The sequence below is a fragment of the Ranitomeya variabilis genome, chromosome 2, assembly GCF_051348905.1.
Source record: "Ranitomeya variabilis isolate aRanVar5 chromosome 2, aRanVar5.hap1, whole genome shotgun sequence".
Taxonomy (NCBI): Eukaryota; Metazoa; Chordata; class Amphibia; order Anura; family Dendrobatidae; genus Ranitomeya; species Ranitomeya variabilis.
The window spans coordinates 978,280,306-978,302,279 of NC_135233.1; the positions used below are offsets into that span (position 1 = coordinate 978,280,306).

A 21,974-nucleotide genomic window follows, 5' to 3' on the forward strand; every position below is an offset into this window, starting at 1 on the left:
AATACTCTGTAACATAATAAATAATACCGTAATATCTAGCAATCATGGATTATGTGCTAAATACAGACCTCACACTGTTAGACCACAAGCTGAGCAGATCTGAAATCAAGATTTTTGAACTGACTCTGTAATAGTTTTATTTTTTAAAATATGATCCCATCACGATCCCAGCTTGTATTTTGGTACAGATGTGAATAGGAGCATATCAGGCAAATGTGCAGTTTTTGAAATTTTTAAATTAAACGTTTTTTTTCGGAAATGCGTTTTAAAGTTTTGCGCTTGCATTCGCATAGGTAAAATATTATCAAAGATACTATTGTGACATATCTGAAAGCCTGTACAATTCTGAGTAGAATGATGTTTATTTTGTTTCTCTATCTCTTTTCTAGCCTGAGTTATGGGGAGAAATGTAAAGGCAGGCAACACCGAAATTCGCACTTTTTCCGAACTTTGAAAATCAATAAAAAATAAAAAAAAAAATCTAGAATTTTTTTCTTCTTCACATTTTGCATTCTCTGACACACTATTACCAAATAACAAAATCTCAAAAGAATTAAAAATATAGTGGTAAAAATCATTGGTTCACTTGACATGGAATGACCCTAACATTTTTAGGTTTGCCATTGCATTCAGGCCCACCCATAGGGGTAAGGATAAAGTTCTAAAAGGAATTAAAAAAGTTTTCTAAGTTATAAAAAGATATAATCATTTTAAACCACCCCTCATTTCCCCCCCAAAAAAATAAAGAAAAAAAGCATATTTTGATTTGTGTCTTCCATACAAGTCCGTTCAAATTACATTTTCAATAACCTTATTTAGCACATGTGGTAAATGCCATTATGACAGATTAGAGGCTGAGTTTCAGAATGCTGTAGATAAGCCCCTGATGCCGGTGGCCGCAGCTCATATACGATTTTGGGGGTGACAGACTCCCTTTAAGCGCCGCTGGTTGTCATATTAACCCATTGGTTCACAGTGTCACCCGGGCCCATGGGAGGTAAATCATACGAACATCGGCACTTATCCATTTAAATGCCGATGTTGAAGGTTGACAACAGCGTTTAAATGGTTAACGTTGGACAGAACTATGCTCCTGTCGGGGCTTTAAGTTACGGATACTGGTTATGTGATATAACCAGTGTCAGCAACGTGGGAAGGGAGGGCAGCTTTTGAGTCCCTGGGCCCACACATGTGGACCCCTTTCCAATAGACGTTAATTCGTGTCTTAATTCGGGAAGGGGTTAAATAGTGAAAAGAATGGTATTATTCAAGTCTAAAACTCATTTAGCCACAAAAAAATAGCCAACATATACCGGTAGGTATGCCATTAGAAAAATAGTTATGGCTTTTAGCAAAGGAATTGATATGGACAGCACGGTGGCTCAGTGGTTAGCCCTGTTGCTTTGCAGTAATGGGTTCAAATCCCTCCACGAACATCTGCAGGGGGTTTGTTCTCCCCGTGTTTGCTTGGGTTTCCATCGGGTTCTCCGGTTTCCTCCCACACTCCAGACATACTGATAGGGAATCTTGATTGTGAGACCCTATGAGAACAGTGATGATAATGTCTGTAAAGCGCTGCGGAATAAGATAGCTATATAAGCAATGCATAATAAATAGATAAAAACAAAGCCAGAAATTGAAAACTGGGCCTATAAGGTGGGGGAGTAATCTTACAAATGTACTTGCATCTATTGTTACAACGGATATCCTGCCATATTGGTTGTCAATTTGCATTGTTTGATTAAAGGGGTTGGCAACGTCTTGCCGGTTATGAATGACGATATCATTCCCTTGCTTCATTTCACACCTCTTCTATAGAGGAGCACTTTCTCTTCTGCTCTATCCATGGGGCATTGCTCAGTCAGATAAAACACTGGGAATGTCAAGTGGCAACAATGTTGCGTTGATGGAAATTCATTCCAACTTAGTCGGTTGCACACTTAACTGTCCCAACATAGGAGCGTAGTACCAGTGATATGGATCTTGGCCTGGAGTCCGCCACCAGTAATGTACCTCCGACCTGGAATGCCAGGAAACCCACAGATAAAAAGGTGGTACCTCTCCCTCACATCAGTTAGTTTCCTTTCTCTGTCAGGGAACCTTCAGTATGGCATACCTGAAGATAAGAAGGCTGAAGAGATGGTGTCCAGGCCTGGCCAGACCGGTACAGGCTGGTGCGGTGTCTGAAGCCGCCACCGCTGGGACCAAGGGGTCTTTCAGGATGAGCGGGGGGGAGCACAGCCTCCACACCATACTCCGGTGCTGGGCTTTCCGGACGTCTGGTCTGCGAATGCGTGGGATGTGGTGAAGTCGACCCCACCCCCTCCTATGATGCAGCCAGGGGTCATATGTTGAGGAGGAACTTCTGCTATGAAATCGGAAGTAGTACAGAGGACGCCGGGCGGATAATTCAAATGTAAGAGAACGGGGTGAGATGCTCCCTGCAGCCAGCTGTCCCTTGTAGGATGGAGGAGCAGCAGCAGTAGCGCCAGAGGCAGCAGCTGCAACAGCCAAAAAGAAGACAGCATAATTCTTCAAGCAAGCGGAGTGGACGTTCCAGCAGTCATTCCACCCAGCACAGCAGAAGCTCCGGCACAGTGGACAAGTCTCCAGCCTCAAACGGCCCTTCAATGGACCCTATTTCTCCTCCAAAACCTGTTTCCGCTCCTGCCTCTGATTGGTGAGTGATCTTCGTGAAAGTTCACCTTGTAATTGGGGTCCCCTTTCTCTTTAATTTTTCAGGGAGGAATTAGTTTGGCTAAAACCAAACACAGGAGGTGCCCCCATGTGTAAGGAAGAGTTACCTGTCACCTGGGATAAAAGACTTTGCCGTTTGTGCATAGAACAGGTGCTATGTGAGGAGACCCCAAATTAAATTAAGATCGGTAATTAAAATGGAGGTTGAAAGCACCTTTAGAACCCTCACAAGGGGGTACTGTCGGGGAACAAAAGGCCAGCAAGCACCCACAATCGAGTCCACTAGCTCCAAGGAGAAAGACTCCTTTTCATTGATGCTTCCTCCGATGACGAAGTAGGGAGGCGCCAAGAAGTAGAAAGCCTGGTTAAAGTGAGATCCACTATGGGAGTAATGGACCCTCGCCCGAAAAACTGCAGGATATAATGATATGATACAATGTTTGGGAAATTTGCACAGAAAAAACGGAGGTAATTTCCCCTGAATGAAAATATACAAGCTCTGATTAAAAATAGTGGGAGAAAACGGATAGGAAAAACTCTTCTATACCGTCCCTTAAAAAAAAATATATATATATCCCTGCATGTAGCGGTAGCATAGGCCTCCAATAAATTTGCCCTCCCCTTCGAGGACATGGGAGTCTTAAAAGACCTGCTAGATAAATAGGCAGATTCTTTCCTTAAAGGCTCATGGTAAGCATCAGGGGAAGTTTTAGGCCTGCTATAGCAGCAGCCTGCACCTCTAGATCCCTGATGATATGGTTAGATCAATTGGAAAAGCAGCTCCGGGATAGTGTGTCCAAGGACAAAGTACTCTAGTCCAGAGGTATCAAACTGCATTCCTCGAGGGCCGCCAACAGGTCATGTTTTCAGGATTTCCTTAGTATTCCACAAGGTGCTGGAATCATTCTGTGCAGGTGATTAAATTATCACCTGTGCATTACAAGGAAATCCTGAAAACATGACCTGTTGGCAGCACTCGAGGAATGCGGTTTGACACGTCTGCTCTAGTCCATTCTTGTAATACAGGGGGCTGCAGTGTTTTTTGTGGATTCATCAGCCGAGTCTGTTAGGCTAGCGGCCAAGTCTGCAGGTCTCTCGAATGCAACCCGTAGAGCACTTTGGCTTAAATGCTGGTAGAGAGACCTGCAAACTAAATTAAAACTGTGTTCTATTTCCTGTGAAGGGAAGTTTTAATTTGGAGAAACATTGGATGACATCCTTCAGAAGGCAGGGGATAAGAAAAAGGGGTTCCCTAACCTGGCCACACCCGTATACAAACTGTCCTTTCGGAGTAGGAAATGTTTCTGTAGGAGGCCTCCGAGAGAATGGAGTAGATGGGATGGGGGGAAAAAAAACATAAAAGTTTACTCTTTGGAAGCTCCTCTCACGATAGAAAGCCCTCCAAGTGACTGTCTCTCCCAGGTGGGGGGCAGACTATCCCGTTTCCTTCCGGCCTGGGAAAATATTTCCAACAGTCCCTGGATACTAAACCTAATCAGGTCGGGCCTGAGGATAGACTTTTGTTCATTCCCTCCGCTGAACTTTGTTGTAACTCCGCTACTATCCTCTGAAGACCAAAGGGCCTTGGAGTGTGAGGTGTTGGACCTAGTGGGCAAAGCTGTTCTCCAGGAGGTCCCTCCTTGGGAAAAGATTGAAGTATTCTACTCCCCATTGTTTCTGGTAAACAAACCAGACTGGTCCTTTTGGACAATTATAAACTTAAAAAAATTGAACAAGTATGTAACAATCCAAACTTTTAAGATGGAATCAATAAAATCAGCCATCAAAATATTGTTTCCCAACTGCTTCATGATGGTCCTGGATCTGAGCGACACATATCTCAAAAGTTCTCAAAAGTTCCTCAGGGTAGCGGTCTCCATAAAAGGAGAAACAATTTTTTTTCAATACAAGGCCCTTCCTTACAGCTTGTCGCTAGCCCCTTGGGTGTTTACAAAGTTAGTTTCGGAGGCAGTGGCGCACCTGAGGGAACAGGACATTTTGATCGTCCTTTATTTGGACGACTTCTCTGTGATAGGCAACTCGGTCCAGCATTGCAAAACACGACTAGACAGGGTAATGAACTCTTTAGTAAACCTAGGCTGGCTATTGAATCTAAAAAATAAAAAAAATAAAAAGTCAAGTCAGACTGATCAGGAGTTCCTAGGAATTATGTTGGACTCCCAGAAGCAAGTGTGTCGCCTCCCAGAGGACAAAAGGGAAAAGCTTGCGACTCATTTGTTGAGGGAATCACAATACCCATCCATGACCTTGAGAAAAGCCATGTCCCTGTTAGGTTCCCTAACCTCTTGTTTGCCAGCAGTTCAGTGGGCCCAAATAACTAGGGGGCTCCAGTGGGACATCTTAAAAAAACAAAACAAAAAAAACCCGGTCTCCCTAAAGGGTCACTTAAAAGGTCGTAGGACTCTATCTTCAGCAACTATTTGTTCCCTGAGTTGGTGGAGAGAGATGGGCAATCTAACCAAAGTGTCTCAAGTAGTTACCACAGATGCAAGCCCCGTGGGGTGGGGGGCTCATCTGGACCGGTCATCAGTTGGCTATATCCTAAACCAAAAGGCGCTATTAGCAGTCAGTTATTCCCTGTTAAAGTTCTTAGATACCCTTCGGGGTCATCACGTGCAAATATTTTTAGACAATCAGAGCCAACAGGGGGAAACCAGGTCACAGGCCTTGATGGACACAACAACCAAGATTTTCCAGTTGTCGGAAAGCAATCTCCTCTCCCTGACGGCATTCCACATTCGGGGAGTAGAAAATCACAAGGCAGTCTTTTTGAGCCGCACACAGTGAAAACAGAAAGAGTGAGTGCTAAGAGTCTATTTTCAATCAGATTGTGGAAATGTGGGGTCTCCCGGTCATAGATCTTTGCTAGCATCGACAACAAGGTAGACTCTTTTTGCTGTATAGATCCCAGAGGGAACCCTCAGGCGCTATAGATGCCTTTATGATTCTGTGGGATCAGAGCCTGGCCTGTGCCTCCACCCGGTCATCCTCATCCCAGCAGTTCTAAGGAAGATCAGGGAGGACCGGGAAAGAGTGATACTGAGAGCCCCCTTTTGGCCAAGAAGAACTTGGTTCTCCTGGCTGAGGATGATGTCCATCACCGATCCTTGGGTACTATCGGAAATCCCGGACATTCTCAGGGACTGGTGTATCACCCTCAGGCAACGAACTTACACTTAACGGCGTGGAATTTGAAAGGGCATTTTTGAGGGACAGAGGTTTTTCCCCAAACTTGGTTTCCACCCTACTTCAGAGTAGAAAAATTGTCACTACTAAAACCTACGGTAAAACCTGAAAAAAATTCCTATTAACCTAGGGGGTGAGAGTTCAGGATGGAGTCCTAATTACGGCAATCCTGGAGTTCTTACAAAAAGGGTTGGAACAAGGCCTGGCTACTAGCACCCTAAAGGTTCAAGTGGCTACTCTGGGGGGTCTCATACAATCATGATGTAGCAGGCAATCCATAAGGTAGCAAGATTTATTAGCGCCTCCGCAAGATCTAGACCCATTATCGGCCAAAAATTGGAATCTAAACTTGGTCCTATCAGCCCTAACAGGCCCTTCCTTTGAACCCTTAGATACTCCCCACTCAAGGTTCTATCCCTTAAAACGGTCCTTCTAGTGGCTCTAACATCAGCCCGTAGAGTGAGCGACATACAGGCTTTATCTGCAGGCCGTCCATTCGCTAGGATCCTAGAAGGCAGATTTATTTTAAACCTAACCCTGCTTATTTGCCTAAGGTAGCATTTCGGTTCCACAGGTCCCAAGACGTAGTCCTTCCTTACTTTTGCTCCAACCCCAAAAATACAAAAGAGCAATTCCACACATTAGACGTAAAAAGGTGTTTGGTTCTGTACCTAGCATCCACCCAGGGGTGTAGAAAGGATGGATCTCTGTTTTGCATGCTTTCAGGGGCCTAGGAAAGGACTTGAGAGCTCAAAAAGTACGTTGACAAGATGGATAAGAGATGCGATCTCATTGCCCCTACTCATCTAGTGGGAATGTCGCCCCGGAGAGTTTGAGAGCTCATTCCACGAGAGCAGTGGCAACTTGGGCAAAAAGGTCGGGAGGTAGCAATAGAGCAGATCCGTAAGGCTGCCATTTGGTCATCACCTTCTACCTTTTTTTTTTTTAAACACTATCGGCTGGACCTAGCCTCTTCTGATCTAACCTTTGGGAGAAGGGTTCTACAGGCTGTGGTAAGATACAATTCTCTGTATTTCTCTCTGTGGTGATGTCATGAGGGGAAGGAGAAAGACAGTTACTTACCCGTAACTTGATTTCTCAGAGCCCATTACAGCACCCTTGTATTCCCTCCTGTCACGTGTGGTGAGCATGCTTTCATTTTTGTGTTGTGATTTATGTATAGACACGGAGTGTTACTTATAAGTATTATGATAAAAATGTTTAAAGGGAACCTGTCACCACGTTTTTGGAAGATGGGATACAAATAGCGTTAAATAGGGGCAGAGGTGGGCGTTACATTAGTGTGTTTGTTATGCGTTTATTACCCACCTAAGTTGCCGAAATACCTTTGCAAAGTCTCCGTTTTCGCCTGTCAATCAGGCTGGTCTGGTCAAAAGGGCGTGTTGTCTTCCCCCAGATTTTGCGTAGTTTTCAGTTGGTGGCGTAGTGGTGTGCGCATGCCCAAGGTCCCGAATCCTCTGCCAGGGGATTTAAAAGAGCGCGCTGTTCGTTATTTCATTGGTGATCGGTGGGCGCGGCCATCTTCCTTTGGCCGCGCGTGCGCAGAAGCGGCGCTCTGCTGGCCGCGGCTTCAGGAAAATGGCCGCGATATCCATCTGCGCACGCGCGGCATCCCGCGGCCATTTTCCTGAAGCCGCGGCCAGCAGAGCGCCGCTTCTGCGCACGCGCGGCCAAAGGAAGATGGCCGCGCCCACCGATCACCAATGAAATAACGAACAGCGCGCTCTTTTAAATCCCCTGGCAGAGGATTCGGGACCTTGGGCATGCGCACACCACTACGCCACCAACGGAAAACTACGCAAAATCTGGGGGAAGACAACACGCCCTTTTGACCAGACCAGCCTGATTGACAGGCGAAAACGGAGACTTTGCAAAGGTATTTCGGCAACTTAGGTGGGTAATAAACGCATAACAAACACACTAATGTAACGCCCACCTCTGCCCCTATTTAACGCTATTTTTATCCCATCTTCCAAAAACGTGGTGACAGGTTCCCTTTAATCTTTTGACAATAACCTGAAGGTCCTCCTATGCTCTGTAAACCAACTAATGCGAGTACGGTCCTTTTTATCTGTAGGTTTCCTTTCTACGTGGTGCTCTCATGGGCTCTGGTGCTATGCAAGAATGTGAGACCGCTACTAGAATTTTGGAAGGTTTGCACCTTTGCATCTGCGTAACAGGCCTTGATCCTAAGGCTTTTTAATATGGGCAGGCTTAGCCTTCCACTTTATAGTTTTCCCACATCAGCGGCAGTTTTAGGATATTTAAGCTCCCAGTAAAATGATTGAATATTTGTACTTAGAAAATCTTTCTCCTAGTCTTCATTACAGGACAAAGCTCCTACCCATTTGTTTTTTTTTTACTCCGTACAAAAGGCTCTTAATGACGAAGAACATTTGATTTTTATTTTTTTTTTGCATTTTATGTGGTTTTAAGAGCTCTAAAAAGCAAAACCCTATTGCTTGTTCAGATGCTCAAATTTATCATTTCAATTTTTTTTAACCCCTTCCCGACATGCACCATACATACACTGCTCTGTGGGAGCTGCTTTCCCACAAACAGCAGTATATGTACGACACCATAAAAATAAAGAAACAAGTGAAAAAACAATGCTTTATCATGCCACCGAACAAAAAGTGCAATAAACCGCAATCAAAAAGACTAATGCAAATAAAAATGGTACCGCTGGAAACGCCATCTTTTCCTGCAAAGAAACAAGCCGCTATAAAGCTTCATCAGCAGAAAAATAAGTTACAGCTCTCAGAGTAAAGCAATGCGAGCCATAACATGACTGTCGGCCAAAATATGTAAAAATTATAGCTATCAAAATATGGTGATGTAATTACTGTTTTGCAATAAAGTGTCATTTAGTGTGACAGCAGCCAAACATAAAAACCCGAGATAAATCTGGTATCGCTGTAATAGAACCGATCCGAAGAATAAAGCTGCCGTATCACTTATGCCTCACGAGGAATGGCGTAAAAAATAAATAAAACAAATTCTTCACATGCTGTTGATTTTTTTCATTCTGCCTCCCAAAGATCGCAGTAAGGCTTGATGCACATTTATCCTACGCTCTGTGCTTACAATCTTGGTGGTAAAAATGTAAATTATTTTATCTTGCTGCCCAATGGTATAAAAGATTCACACCTGTGGTGTCAATATAATCACTGCACCCCTAGATGAATTCATTGAGAGGTTTAGTTTGTAAAATGGGGTCACTTATGGGGGGTTCTGCTGTGTTGGCACCTCAGAGGCTCTGCCAGTTTAACATGGCACCCTCAAAGAAGTGCAGCAAAATCTGCACGTTAATATGATTCTTCCCTTCTGAAGATTCTTCCCTTCTGAGCTTTGCACTGTGCCTCAAAAGTACCGTATTTTCCGGCGTATAAGACGACTTTTTAACCCCCGAAAATCATCTCAAAAGTCGGGGGTCGTCTTATACGCCGGGTACGGCGTGTGCAGGGAGCGGTCCTGTATGGTTCCCAGGATCTGGAGGCGAGGAGACTCTCCTTCAGGACCTGGGATCCATATTCATGTAAAATAAAAAGAATAAAAATAAAAACTATGGGATATACTTACCCTTCGACGGCCTGCAGCTCTCAGCGGTGCAAGCGGCGGCCTCCGTTCCTAAGGATGCATTGAGCGAAGGACCTTCGATGACGTCACGGTCACGTGACCGCGACGTCATCGAAGGTCCTTAGCTTAATGCATCCTTAGGAACGGAGGCCGCCGCTTGCACTGCTGAGAGCCGCGGGCCGTCGGAGGGTAAGTATATCCCATAGTTTTTATTTTTATTCTTTTTTTTACATGAATATGGATCCCAGGGCCTGAAGGAGAGTCTCCTCTCCTCAAGACCCTGGGAACCATCCGCACCGCACACGCCGTATAAGATGACTGGGGGTATAAGATGACCCGCGTCTTATACGGCGAGTATATCTCAAACTCCATATTTTATATGGAAAAGTTGGCGGTCGTCTTACGCCCAGTCATCTTATACACCAGAAAATACGGTAGTTTTCGAGGACATCTGGGGTATCGGTGAATTCAAGAGAAATTGTACCACAAATGTTGGGGTCCATTTTCTCCTGTTACCCTTGTGGAAATACAAAAGTTGGAGCTAAAATTTATTTTTGCGGGAAAAATGAGTTTGGTTTTTATTTTCATGGCTTAACGTTATAAACTTCTGTGAAGCACCTGGGGGTTCAATGTTTCACATTTAGATAAGGTCCCAAAGGGGTCTAGTTTCCAAAATGGTGTCACTTGTTAGAGATTTCCACTATTTAGGCACATCTGGGGCTCTTCAAATGAGACAAGGCGTACGCTAATTATTCAGCGGATTTTACATTCAAAAAGTGAAATGGCGCTCCTTCCCTTTTGAATCCTGCTGTGTGGCCAAACAGTAGATTTCACCCACATACGGAGTATCGGTATGGTATGCTCAGTAGAAGTTACACAACAAATTGTATGGTCCACTTTCTCATGTTACCCTTGCTAAAGTAAAAAAAAAAAAAAGGTCTAAAGTAAAATTTTTGTGAAAGAAAAAGAAATATTTATTTTCCTTCCACATTCCTAAAATTCCTGTGAACCTGAAGGGTTGTTAAACTTCTTGAATGTGGTTTTGAGTACCTTGAGGGTGCAGTTTTTATAATGGTGTCACTTTTGGGTCTTTTCTGTCATATTGGTCCCTCAGTCACTTCAAATGTAAGGTGGTTCTTTTAAAACAAAAAAAATTGTTTTGCAAATTTTGTTGTAAAAATGAGAAATCACTGATCAACTTTTAACCCTTATAACTTCCTAACAAAAAAAAAATTGTTTCCAAAATTTTGCTAATGTAAAGTAGACCTGTAAGGGCGTAAAAATTAAGTTAGAAAATTGTGAAATTTTCTCCAAATTTCCATTTTTTTCACAAATAAATGCAAGTCATATCAAAGAAAATGTATTACTATCATGATGTACAATGTCACGAGAAAACAGCGGGATCCATTGAAGCGTTCGAGTTATGACCTCATAAAGTGACAGTGTTCAGAAGATGAAAAAATGCTTAGGAGTGAAAGCTAACTTGTGAAAATATTTTTTTTAAAAAGTCACGACCTTTATTTCCTTTTCTATCATGGGTCTTTCATAGATTTGGTCGTCTTATACGGGTCCAAGGGACCTTTTGAACCCCCCACTACACTCCTTCAAGGCCTTTGTGCAACTGCACCCCTGCACCTGCTATAATTAAATCATGTGTCTTGTCAGGGGCATGTATGTATTAATATTACAACTTTATATTATAATAGTGAGGAATGTGAATGTGCTTGGTTGAGGTCTTACCCAAACATGCTCAAGTGCTAAGTGTCTTCAGCGTGCTCGAAATATTTGTTTGCGGCAGGCGGCATGTCTCACGGCTGTTTGAACAGCGGCAACGCATGCAGGGAATTAGTGGCAACATTGCATTGCTGATCTGGGACTGCTAAGACCCAGCAACTCCTGCTTTGTCCTGTCACTTTGCGATCATCGCAGGAGAAGGCAATGTATATTCTTCCTACACTGTATACACCGCTCATGCATTAGACAGGCAGGGATGGTAATAAACCACCTGTCTTCTGTGCAGCTGCAGGAAGACAACCAGAATTCTCCACAAGCTCATTCGCCTGCTGACTCTGTAATGACTTTTATAAAAACATAACATCGAGCTGTTCCATGTATAACTACTGTGATATGTCCATTTCAATAAAGATTAAAATAATTTAACGATGAGTGCAAAATTTCCCCCATTTACCAAAAAATAGCTGGATGTTCCCCAGTAATGACAAGTATAACTTGTCCTTCCAAAATGTATTTTTCGTTTTTGCCATTTTTACTTTAATTTCTCCTTGCCTTTTTTTTTTAATAGCGATAGCTGTATAAAAGCTTGTTTTATGCGAGACAAGTTGAAATTTTCAATAGCACAATTCATTTTACCATAAAATGTCACAATGAAACAAATTCAAGTGGATGAAAAAAAAATTTAAAACACAATTTGCCCTTCATGGGGTTTTGCTTTTATAACATTCATTGTGCAGTAAAATTTAACTGGCAATATGATCCATCAGTTCAGTATGAATTGTGAGTATGAAAATTACGTTTGCTTTTTTCAAATAATTCATTAGTTGGTTAAAAAAAAAAAAAAGTCAATTGATTTTTTTCTGCAAGTGAAATTAGAGCTCAGATACTAATCCTAAAGTGTCAAACATTGTCTACACAAACCATCATAGCGCTGAGGAAGACTGCAATGCAGGCTGGAAAACAGGTCTATCCTTTTCTGTGATAAGTCCCAGCTTGGATGCAATGAGAGCTGGAGATTAGTCTGGAGACAACGTGTGCTACACCATGTAGAGACAAACGTGAGTGTCCCAAGAGCTGTTTTTCAATGCGACCTTAGGCTGCATGTTGCGCGTGCTACTGTGAACAGCTTGCATAGCCTAAAGGTACCGTCACATTAAGCGACGCTGCAGCGATATAGACAATGAGCCGATTGCTGCAGCATCGCTGTTTAGGTCGCTAGGAGACGTCAGACACCGGCAACAGCAGAACGATGCAGGAGCGATCCAGTGACGTACTTATCGTTCTCGCTGGTTGTTCGCTCCAGTTCGCTCCATGTAAAACATTGCTGGCATCGTTGCTTTTGCTGTCAAACACGACGATACACGCCGATCTGACGACCAAATAAAGTTCTGGACTTCTAGCTCCGACCAGCGATGTCACAGCGGGATCCAGATCGCTGCTGCGTGTCAAACACAACGAGATCGCTATCCAGGACGCTGCAACGTCACGGATCGTTGTCGTTCTCGTTGGAAAGTTGTTTAGTGTGAAGGTACCTTAAATGTGCTACCATGGCACGTATCTCTGGACTTGATTACAATTGAGAACATTTTCAAGTGCATTCACCGTGGCAGAACGTTTTTTTTCAGACAACCATTAACTCAAAAGCATTAATTTTCTTGGAACCATTTACCAATTTTGGGGAAGTGCAGTGTCTTAAAATAAAAATTTAAAATAGTGAGTTAAATGCCGAAACAAAACAAATTGAAGTGTTATAACAGTTGTTTTTCAATTTGGTCGGACTTGTATGGACATGATGACTGTGAATAGTTATTAATTTTTTATTTTTTGAAAGGGGTGAAGGGTGATTAACACCTCCACAACGTGATAAACATGCACGTCGTGTCGTGTCCCTGCCTTTCAGCCATCATGTGCCTCTTGATAAGTTAAATCCAGCTGTCAATCTGACAGTGGCATTTAACATGTTCCAGCTGGGGGGGGGTCGGTCGTTCCATGCTTCCATTGGCGCTCCTATGAGGTGATTACGGGTTCGGCTGATAAAACCTGTGCCTGCTAATTTTTTTTGTTCACTTGAACATGCAATCGTTTGATTGCTAAACTATATACAGTACTTCATCCCATCCGCAACTGCAATAGTGTCCCAGAGGATCGCAAAAAACCCTCAGTAATATTTATCTACATGCTTCCACCTGTATCCCCATAACAAGCTACGTTGAGGTCTGTGCAGGGACATGAAGCTGGAGCCAGTGATGCGATGCAGCAATTGGATGACTTTGAGCAGTGTGTCATTGGATAAGTATTCGGTTAGCTCACACTTGCGCATAAAATCTTCAAGTGCAATGTGAAAAAAAGAATCACATTGCACTAGTCCCAATGTTATTCAACTAGGTGTGTGTTCATCTGAGAGTTTTTCCTCACCTGGAATTGGGGTAAGGAAAAAAAAATTGCAGCATGCTGCATATGGCCGTGTAAAATGGCTGATGCAAATCAGTGGGTGTGCGAAAAAAATCGCACGGCACACGGACCATGCATGTGCCATAAGCACACATCTCATCAGCCAAGTACAATAAATTCACACCTTGAACCAACGGGATAGATAGGAAGATATCTACTCTATGCATATGTCAGTGATAATCAATGTAGTGCATGTGTATTTTTGTGTCCTTGTTTGTAGCAAATAAATAAAAGAAAAAATGGCGTGGGGTCACCCTTATTTTAACTAACCAGCTGAGTGAAATCAGACAGCTGGTGTTATGCTGAGAAGGGGCCAATATCCATGCATCTTCCCAGTCTAGTAATATTAGCTCATCGCTATCTGCTTAGCCTTTACTGGTTATTAAAAATGAGGGATCCCAAAATAATTTATAAAAATATGAACTTGCTGCCGGTTCTCATGCTTCGAGCGGTGACGTCAGTAAGGTTGCCATAGTTAATTGGCTGGGACCTGCTATAACCATACTCGTGTCACCTCTCGTCACAGCAGCCGCATTCACACGCTACTCTGTGTGTGCTGGCTGTCGTGGTGAGCGGTAACGTTACTGATGTCCACCGCCCATCACAGCCTCTGGATGTGGCAGAGTGAGATCGGCGTGGGAAGTCCCATATTATGGATTACGGCGAACCTTTTGCATTAATGTTTTTTATTTCTATGGTAAAAGAGGGTAATTGTCGGGGAGTGCTTTTTACAATTTTTCTTGTGCTTATTTTGACTTTGGAGTTAGTAATGGGGGTGTCTCACGGACTCCTCCATTACTAACCCCTAGGCTTGATGTCAGCTGACATTACAAAGCTGACCTCAACCCCAAAACCGTAATAAACTTTTTATTTATGTAGCGCCAACATTTTCTGCAGCACTTTACAGTTTTACATACATTATCATCGCTGTCCCCGATGAAGCTCACAATCTAAATTCCCTGGGAATTCCCGGGGAGAACATAGAAACTCCTTGCAGATGTTGTCCTTGGCGGGATTTGAACCCAGGACTCCAGCGCTGCAGTCGGGAAGAGAAGAGGTTAAGCTCCAGAATTGGCACTTTTATAAATTTTGATAGTGACATTGTTTTATTATTTATCTGACCATAGTGAACACTGTAAAAAAAAAAAATTCATAGTTTGCATAAAATCATTGCGCACACACAATAAAGCACATCTCGAAAAAATAAAACCTGAGGGTATTTGCACACCATAACATGTTTCAGTCTGGCAAACTGAGTCGTCTTGGAGGATTCTTCAGAAAACTGTTTTTTTGTTTTTTTGTTTTTTTTTAATCTATTCAACGATAATCCAAAAGTAGCAAGGAAGCAAAAACTTGACAAAAGTACTCAAAAAGACCCCCTGAGAATTTTCCAGGCATCTTTTGAGCCTTCCTATAGTAAGGTATAGTGCGTCTTCACAGTGGAGGATTTCTGAAGCACGTCACTTCATTTAACCTCTTGGTGTCTTTGGAAACTTTCAACCTGTTAACACTCAAAAACCTGAACACAGCATGCCATTTTTACATAGAAATGAATGTGTCCTTTCTTTCCAGTGTTTCCTGATCGCTTTTTCAGGTGGCTTTATGGAGCTGAAAAAAACTCCATTGTGAACATATTAAAAAAAAAAAAGTTTTGTTTTGGCAGGCTGAAATAAAAAATAAAAAAATTGCCACATCATGGCTAACGCTGCAAGGGGTAAATACTCAGAATTATTTTTCTCCCCCACATGGTATGTTATCATGTCGAACTGAGCAGAAGCGTGTGAATTATAAGCAGAGATATTACTCTGTATTGCACACCTTCGTTGCTGCAGAACTTTTTTTTGTAGACCTTGTCCACTATTGATTGTTCATTTATTTCACGATTGATGTCTGCAGCATTGGAGAACCTCTTCTTAGTGAGAGGGCGACCATATATTAGTCATAATTTGACACAGGAGAGAATGGAGCAGGCAACTCTTGGGTAGCAGCCTTGCCCCAGAGCGGCTGTTGGCTCCCTCCCCTATGCAGCGCCGCCGACATGGCTGACGTGTGTGGTGTGATGCACCCGTGACCGGATTTACCTCAGAGCCTGTTCTCAGCCCTGTCATGTGCTGCCTTTACTGTAGTAATAAACATTATTGGTAGTGATGAGCAAACGTGCTTGGATAAGGTGCTATGGAGTGTCTCCGGCGTGCTCTGATATTATTATTTATTATTATAGCGCCATTTATTCCATGGCGCTTTACATGTGAGGAGGGGTATACATAATAAAAACAAGTACAATAATCTTGAACAATACAAGTCACAACTGGTACGGGAGGAGAGGACCCTGCCCGTGAGGGCTCACAATCTACAAGGGATGGGTGAGGATACAGTAGGTGAGGGTAGAGCTGGTCGTGCAGCGGTTTGGTCAATCGGTGGTTACTGCAGGTTGTAGGCTTGTTGGAAGAGGTGGGTCTTCAGGTTCTTTTTGAAGGTTTCAATGGTAGGCGAGAGTCTGATGTGTTGTGGTAGAGAGTTCCAGAGTAGGGGGGATGCACGAGAGAAGTCTTGTATGCGATTGTGGGAAGAGGAGATAACAGGTGAGTAGAGAAGGAGATCTTGTGAGGATCGGAGGTTGTGTGCAGGAAAGTACCGGGAGACGAGGTCACAGATGTATGGAGGAGACAGGTTGTGGATGGCTTTGTATGTCATGGTTAGGCTTTTGTACTGGAGTCTCTGGGTGCAGGGATTGACAGAGGGGAGAGGCTGAGGAATAGCGGGGGGACAGGTGGATTAGTCGGGCAGCAGAGTTTAGAATAGATTGGAGGGGGCGAGAGTGTTTGAGGGGAGGCCACAGAGCAGGAGGTTACAGTAGTCGAGGCGGGTGATGATGAGGGCATGGACTAGGGTTTTTGCAGATTCTTGGTTTAGGAATGTACGGATCCGTTAAATATTTTTGAGTTGGAGGCGGCAGGAAGTGGAGAGGGTTTGGACATGTGGTTTGAAGGAGAGAATCAGTGTCAAGGATTACCCCAAGACAGCGGGTTTGTGGGACTGGGGAGAGTGGGCAGCCGTTTACTGTAATGGATAGGTTCGTTGGGGAGGTCGTGTGAGATGGGGGAAAGACGATGAATTCTGTTTTGTCCATGTTAAGTTTTAGAAATCTAGCGAAGAAGAAGGATGAAATAGCAGATAGACATTGAGGGATTCTGGTTAGTAGGGTGGTGATATCTGGTCCAGAGATGTAGATCTGTGTGTCGTCAGCATAGAGATGATACTGAAAGCCGTGAGATTCTATGAGCTGTCCCAGGCCAAAGGTGTAAATGGAGAAGAGCAGGGGCCCTAGAACTGAACCTTGCGGGACTCCGACAGATAGGGGGCGAGGTGAGGAGGTGGTGTGTGAGTGGGAGATGCTGAATGTCCGGTCAGTTAGGTATGACGAGATCCAGGATAGGGCCAAGTCTGTGATGCCAAGGGATGAGAGGGTCCGCAGCAACAGGGAATGGTCCACTGTGTCAAAGGCAGAGGACAGGTCCAGGAGGAGGAGGATAGAGTAGTGCCGCTTGCTCTTGGCGGTTAATAGGTCATTGGTGACTTTAGTTAGGGCAGTTTCAGTGGAGTGGTGTGACCGGAAGCCTGATTGAAAGCGGTCGAAGAGGGAGCAGGAAGAGAGATGGGAGGACAGTTCAAGATGGACATGTTGTTCCAGTAGTTTTGAGGCATAGGGGAGAAGTGATATAGGGCGATAGCTAGATACAGAGGATGGGTCAAGAGAGGGCTTTTTGAGGATAGGTGTGATGGAGGCATGTTTAAAGCTTGAGGGGAAAACACCAGTTGTTAGTGATAGGTTGAAGAGATGGGTTAAGGTTGGGATGAAGACTGTGGTGAGGTTTGGGATGAAGTGGGATGGGAGCGGGTCAAGTGCACAGGTGGTGAGATGCGATCTTGAGAGTAGAGTGGAGAGTCTGTCTTCTGTAATGGTGGAGAAGTTGGTTTTGGAGGTGGAGGGCTGGGTAGTTGGGAGGAAGGGTTCTGGGGGTTGTTTACTAAAACTGTCTCTGATGTTCTCAATCTTCTGCTTGAAGTATGAGGCAAAGCCTACAGCTGAGATGAGTGGGGAGGGAGGAGGTGCTGGGGGGCGGAGGAGAGAATTGAAGGTGTTGAATAACTGTTTGGGGTTGTGAGACAGAGAGGATATGAGAGATGAGAAGTAGGTTTGTTTTGCTGTGGCGAGTGTGGTCTTGAAAGTAGTGAGGGACTGTTTGAATGCGATGAAGTGCTCGTTGAAGTGGGATCTTTTCCATCTGCGCTCAGCAGCCCTGGAAGCTCGCCTCAGTTCTTTGGTCAGGCGGGTGTGCCAGGGCTGTCTGCTGATTTTGCGAGCTTTTGGTATGTGTGAGAGGGGCAAGAGATTCCGAAGCTGCAGCTATTGTGGTGTTATATAGAGCGGCAGCGTCATCCGCATTGTGTAGGGAGCTTATGTCTGTGTGAGGGAGGAGGGATTCAGAGAGTGAGTGTAGATCAAGGTGTTTAAGATTTCTGCGAGGGTGTTAAAGTTTGTGGGGTGGGGATTGTAGACAAGGAGTAGAGAGGGAAGAGAATGTGAGTAGGTTGTGGTCAGGAAGAGGTGAGTTAGAGAGGTTAGATAGGGAGCAGAGGCGGGTGAAGATGAGGTCCAGTGTGTGACCATCAGTGGCTGTAGAAGACCATTGGGCAAGGTCAAAGGAGGAAGTGAGAGATAGAAGTTTAGTGGCATCTGAGAGGGAATTGTCAATGGGGATGTTGAAGTCGCCCATGATGATAGTGGGGATGTCAGCGGCGAGGAAATGGAGTAGCCAGGTGGTGAAGTGGTCAAAGAAGGTGGTGGCTGGCCCTGGGGGACGGTAGATGACAGCCAGTTGGAGGTTAGAGGGGGAGTAGATGCGCACGGAGTGCACCTCAAAGGAAGGGAGGGTAACAGAGGGTGGAAGTGGGATTGGGGTGAAGGAGCAGTTATCTGACAGGATTAAACCAACTCCTCCACCATGCTTGCTGCTGGGGCGAGGGGTGTGAGAGAGGTGGAATCCACCATAGGAAAGCGCGGCTGGAGAGGCTGAGTCAGAGGGGGTGAGCCAGGTTTCAGTGATGCCGAGGAAGGAGAGTTTGTTATTGATAAAGAGGTCGTGGATAAATGACAGTTTATTGCAGACAGAGCGTGCGTTCCATAGTGCTCCAGATAGGGACATTGGGGGAGTGGGGGCTGGATGAATGGGTATGAGGTTACTGTGGTTGCGAAGACGTGTAGAGGACCGTGGCAGGGGATTAGAAATGAGTGTGGGGATGTGATGAGGAGGGCCAGGATTTGGGGATATGTCACCAGCAATGAGGAGCAGCAGACTGAGCGTTAGAAGGTGTGATATGTTCGAGTTCCCGCGGTTGCATGTCTCGCTGCTGTTAGATGCCACAACACATGTGGAGATTTCCTGCTAGCAGCCGCTGGGGACTCAATCATATTATTCAAGCGTGCCGAAGACACTCGAATAACGTGTGAAACTTCTACAAAGTAATTATGACCCAAGTGCCCTCCTAACAATTCGCACCCGGGGGGGATCAAAAATAAAGTGATGATGCACACAAGTGCTCGTTACTTGAGTTTACCTAGGGAGCTTGGGTATGCACTGAATATCGCGGGTGCTCGAGTGACATGTTAAGAGTGCCGCAGCTGCATGTTTCGTGGCTGTCTGCAAAACATGCCACCACAGGGAATCGAACATGTCCCTCAAGTACCCGCGATATTCGGTGCATACCCGAGCACCCTCGGCAAACTCTAATAATGAGCACTAGCGCTCATCACTAAGAAAAAGTGGCATTGTCAGGGAAGTGGAAGGGTATTGTATCATATGTAAAGCCTAGAAAACAATGTGCGGTGGGGCAGGGAGCCCACAAGTTTGCGGCCTTACTACTGGTTTTAACAGTTTGCCATCATGTGGATGCTGATAGTTGAATGTAGGCAGATGCTAGCATTAGGGTCCCCCCTTCATAGAACGGTGTGTTTTGTACCATGAGGTGCCACCTAATTTTCCTCTCTGAAACCCACCTGAACATTAAATGACTGCTCTTGTGCTTGTTATAGTTTGTTAGATAAATGTTGAGATAAATAAAGGCAACTTTACAAGTTTTATGTCTTGACCAATGGTCATATAGTGTAGTGTAACGTGGCACAGCTGTAGAGGTGCACAAAGAGGGTTCCCAAACCAGAAACTATATGAAATAAACTTTGGCACTCAACTTGCAATGATGTGAAAATTTTTAATGGCAGCCACTTGTACAAACGTTTCGGTCAGACATATTGACCTTCAGTGTACTGGTCTCTTAACCCCTTAATGACAGCCAATACGCCTTTTAACTGACCTGACATATAAGAGACTAGCCTCCCCATACAGGTAACAATCCAGCATCTGTCGGTTGTGCACTATAGCTGACAACTTTCTGCATCAGCCACGATCAGTGTTTGCACCGTCCAAATCTGTTTAACCCCTTAGATGCTGCTGTCAATTGTGACTACATCATTATAAATGGTTAACAGAGTGTGAGGGCTTCCTCTTTACCCCAAATGGTGCCCTCAGATCATGATTGTGTGGTCCTGATGTTTGCCGTGGCAATTCATGACCAAATAGCCGCCTTAGAGTCCGACGGCTGTAGTAATCTGTTCGGAAGTTAGAGGCATTTAGGTGGTAAAAATACACATTTTCATTTCTATCATGCCACTTTGCATTAATTCCTGTAAAGGACCTGAAGGGTTAATAAACTACCTGACAGCAGATTTCAATATGTCAGGGGGTGCTGTTTTTAAAATGGTATCACGTTTGGGGGTTTCCCAATATATGAGACCCCTAAAGTCACTTCAAACATGGATAAGTCCCTAAAAAAATAAATTTAGTAAATTTCCTTGAAAAAATTAAAAATTGCTGCTACATTTTTAAACCTCCTAAAATGCTAAAAAAATAAAATAACATTTTACACATGGTGCTGATGTAAAGCCGACATGTGGGAAATGTTATTTATTAATGGTTTGCTGTGGTATGACCATCTGGATTAAAGGGATAATCATTCAAATTTAGAAAATTGCTAATTTTTTAACATTTTTCTCAACTTTTTGATATTTTTTTATGAATAAACACAAAACATATTGACCTAAATTTACCATTATCATAAAGTATAATGTGTCACGAAAAAACAGTCTCAAAATCACTGGCATTTGTTGAAGCGTTGCAGAGTTATTACCACATAAAGTGACACTGGTCAGATTTCAAAAATTTGGCTCTGTCACTAAGGGGTTATGGTACCTTCACACGAAGCGACGCTGCAGCGATAGCGACAACGATGCCGATCGCTGCAGCGTCGCTGTTTGATCGCTGGAGAGCTGTCACACAGACCGCTCTCCAGCGACCAACGATGCCGAGGTCCCCGGGTAACCAGGGTAAACATCGGGTTGCTAAGCGCAGGGCCGCGCTTAGTAACCCGATGTTTACCCTGGTTACCAGCGTAAAAGTAAAAAAAACAAACAGCACATACTTACATGCGTCCCCCAGCGTCTGCTTCCTGACACTGACTGAGCTCCGGCCCTAACAGCACAGCGGTGACGTCACCGCTGTGCTTTCACTTTCACTTTAGGGACCTGCGCTCAGTAAGTGTCAGGAAGCAGACGCTGGGGGACGCATGTAAGTATGTGCTGTTTGTTTTTTTTACTTTTACGCTGGTAACCAGGGTAAACATCGGGTTACTAAGCGTGGCCCTGCGCTTGGTAACCCGATGTTTACCCTGGTTACCAGTGTAAAACATCGCTGGTATCGTTGCTTTTGCTTTCAAACACAACGATACACAGCGATCGGACGACCAAAGAAAGTTCTGGACTTTATTCAGCGACCAGCGACATCACAGCAGGATCCTGATCGCTGCTGCGTGTCAAACGAAACTATATCGCTAGCCAGGACGCTGCAACGTCACGGATCGCTAGCGATGTCGTTTCGTGTGAAGGTACCTTTAGAAACACTATTTATGTGTGGCTTAAGATCAGATTAAGGTCCTATATATGGATCCTATGTATAAGTATGAATGAAGATACAACGGTGGGTGACGGTATATGGAGACGTACTACTGCTCGTCTAGACAATGGAATGGATCCAAAAGCGCAGGCTAGTAGGTATGGTAATGTGATATGTATCTTCTCCAGGAGTAAAAACCTGTATGTTAGAAACCAGCATGGATCCAAAGAATGGACCAAAGCTTGAGCTCCCTTGTCGGGAGAGGCAGGAGTGTAGATA

The 21,974-nt window shown here is 44.2% G+C and overlaps 1 protein-coding gene across 2 annotated transcripts in view; it reads left to right on the forward strand.

The window, feature by feature from the left end:
- CUL3 (cullin 3) overlaps positions 1-21,974 on the forward strand; it is a 132,557-nt gene that overhangs the window by 98,842 nt on the left and 11,741 nt on the right. The gene's annotated exons all lie outside the window — the stretch shown is intronic.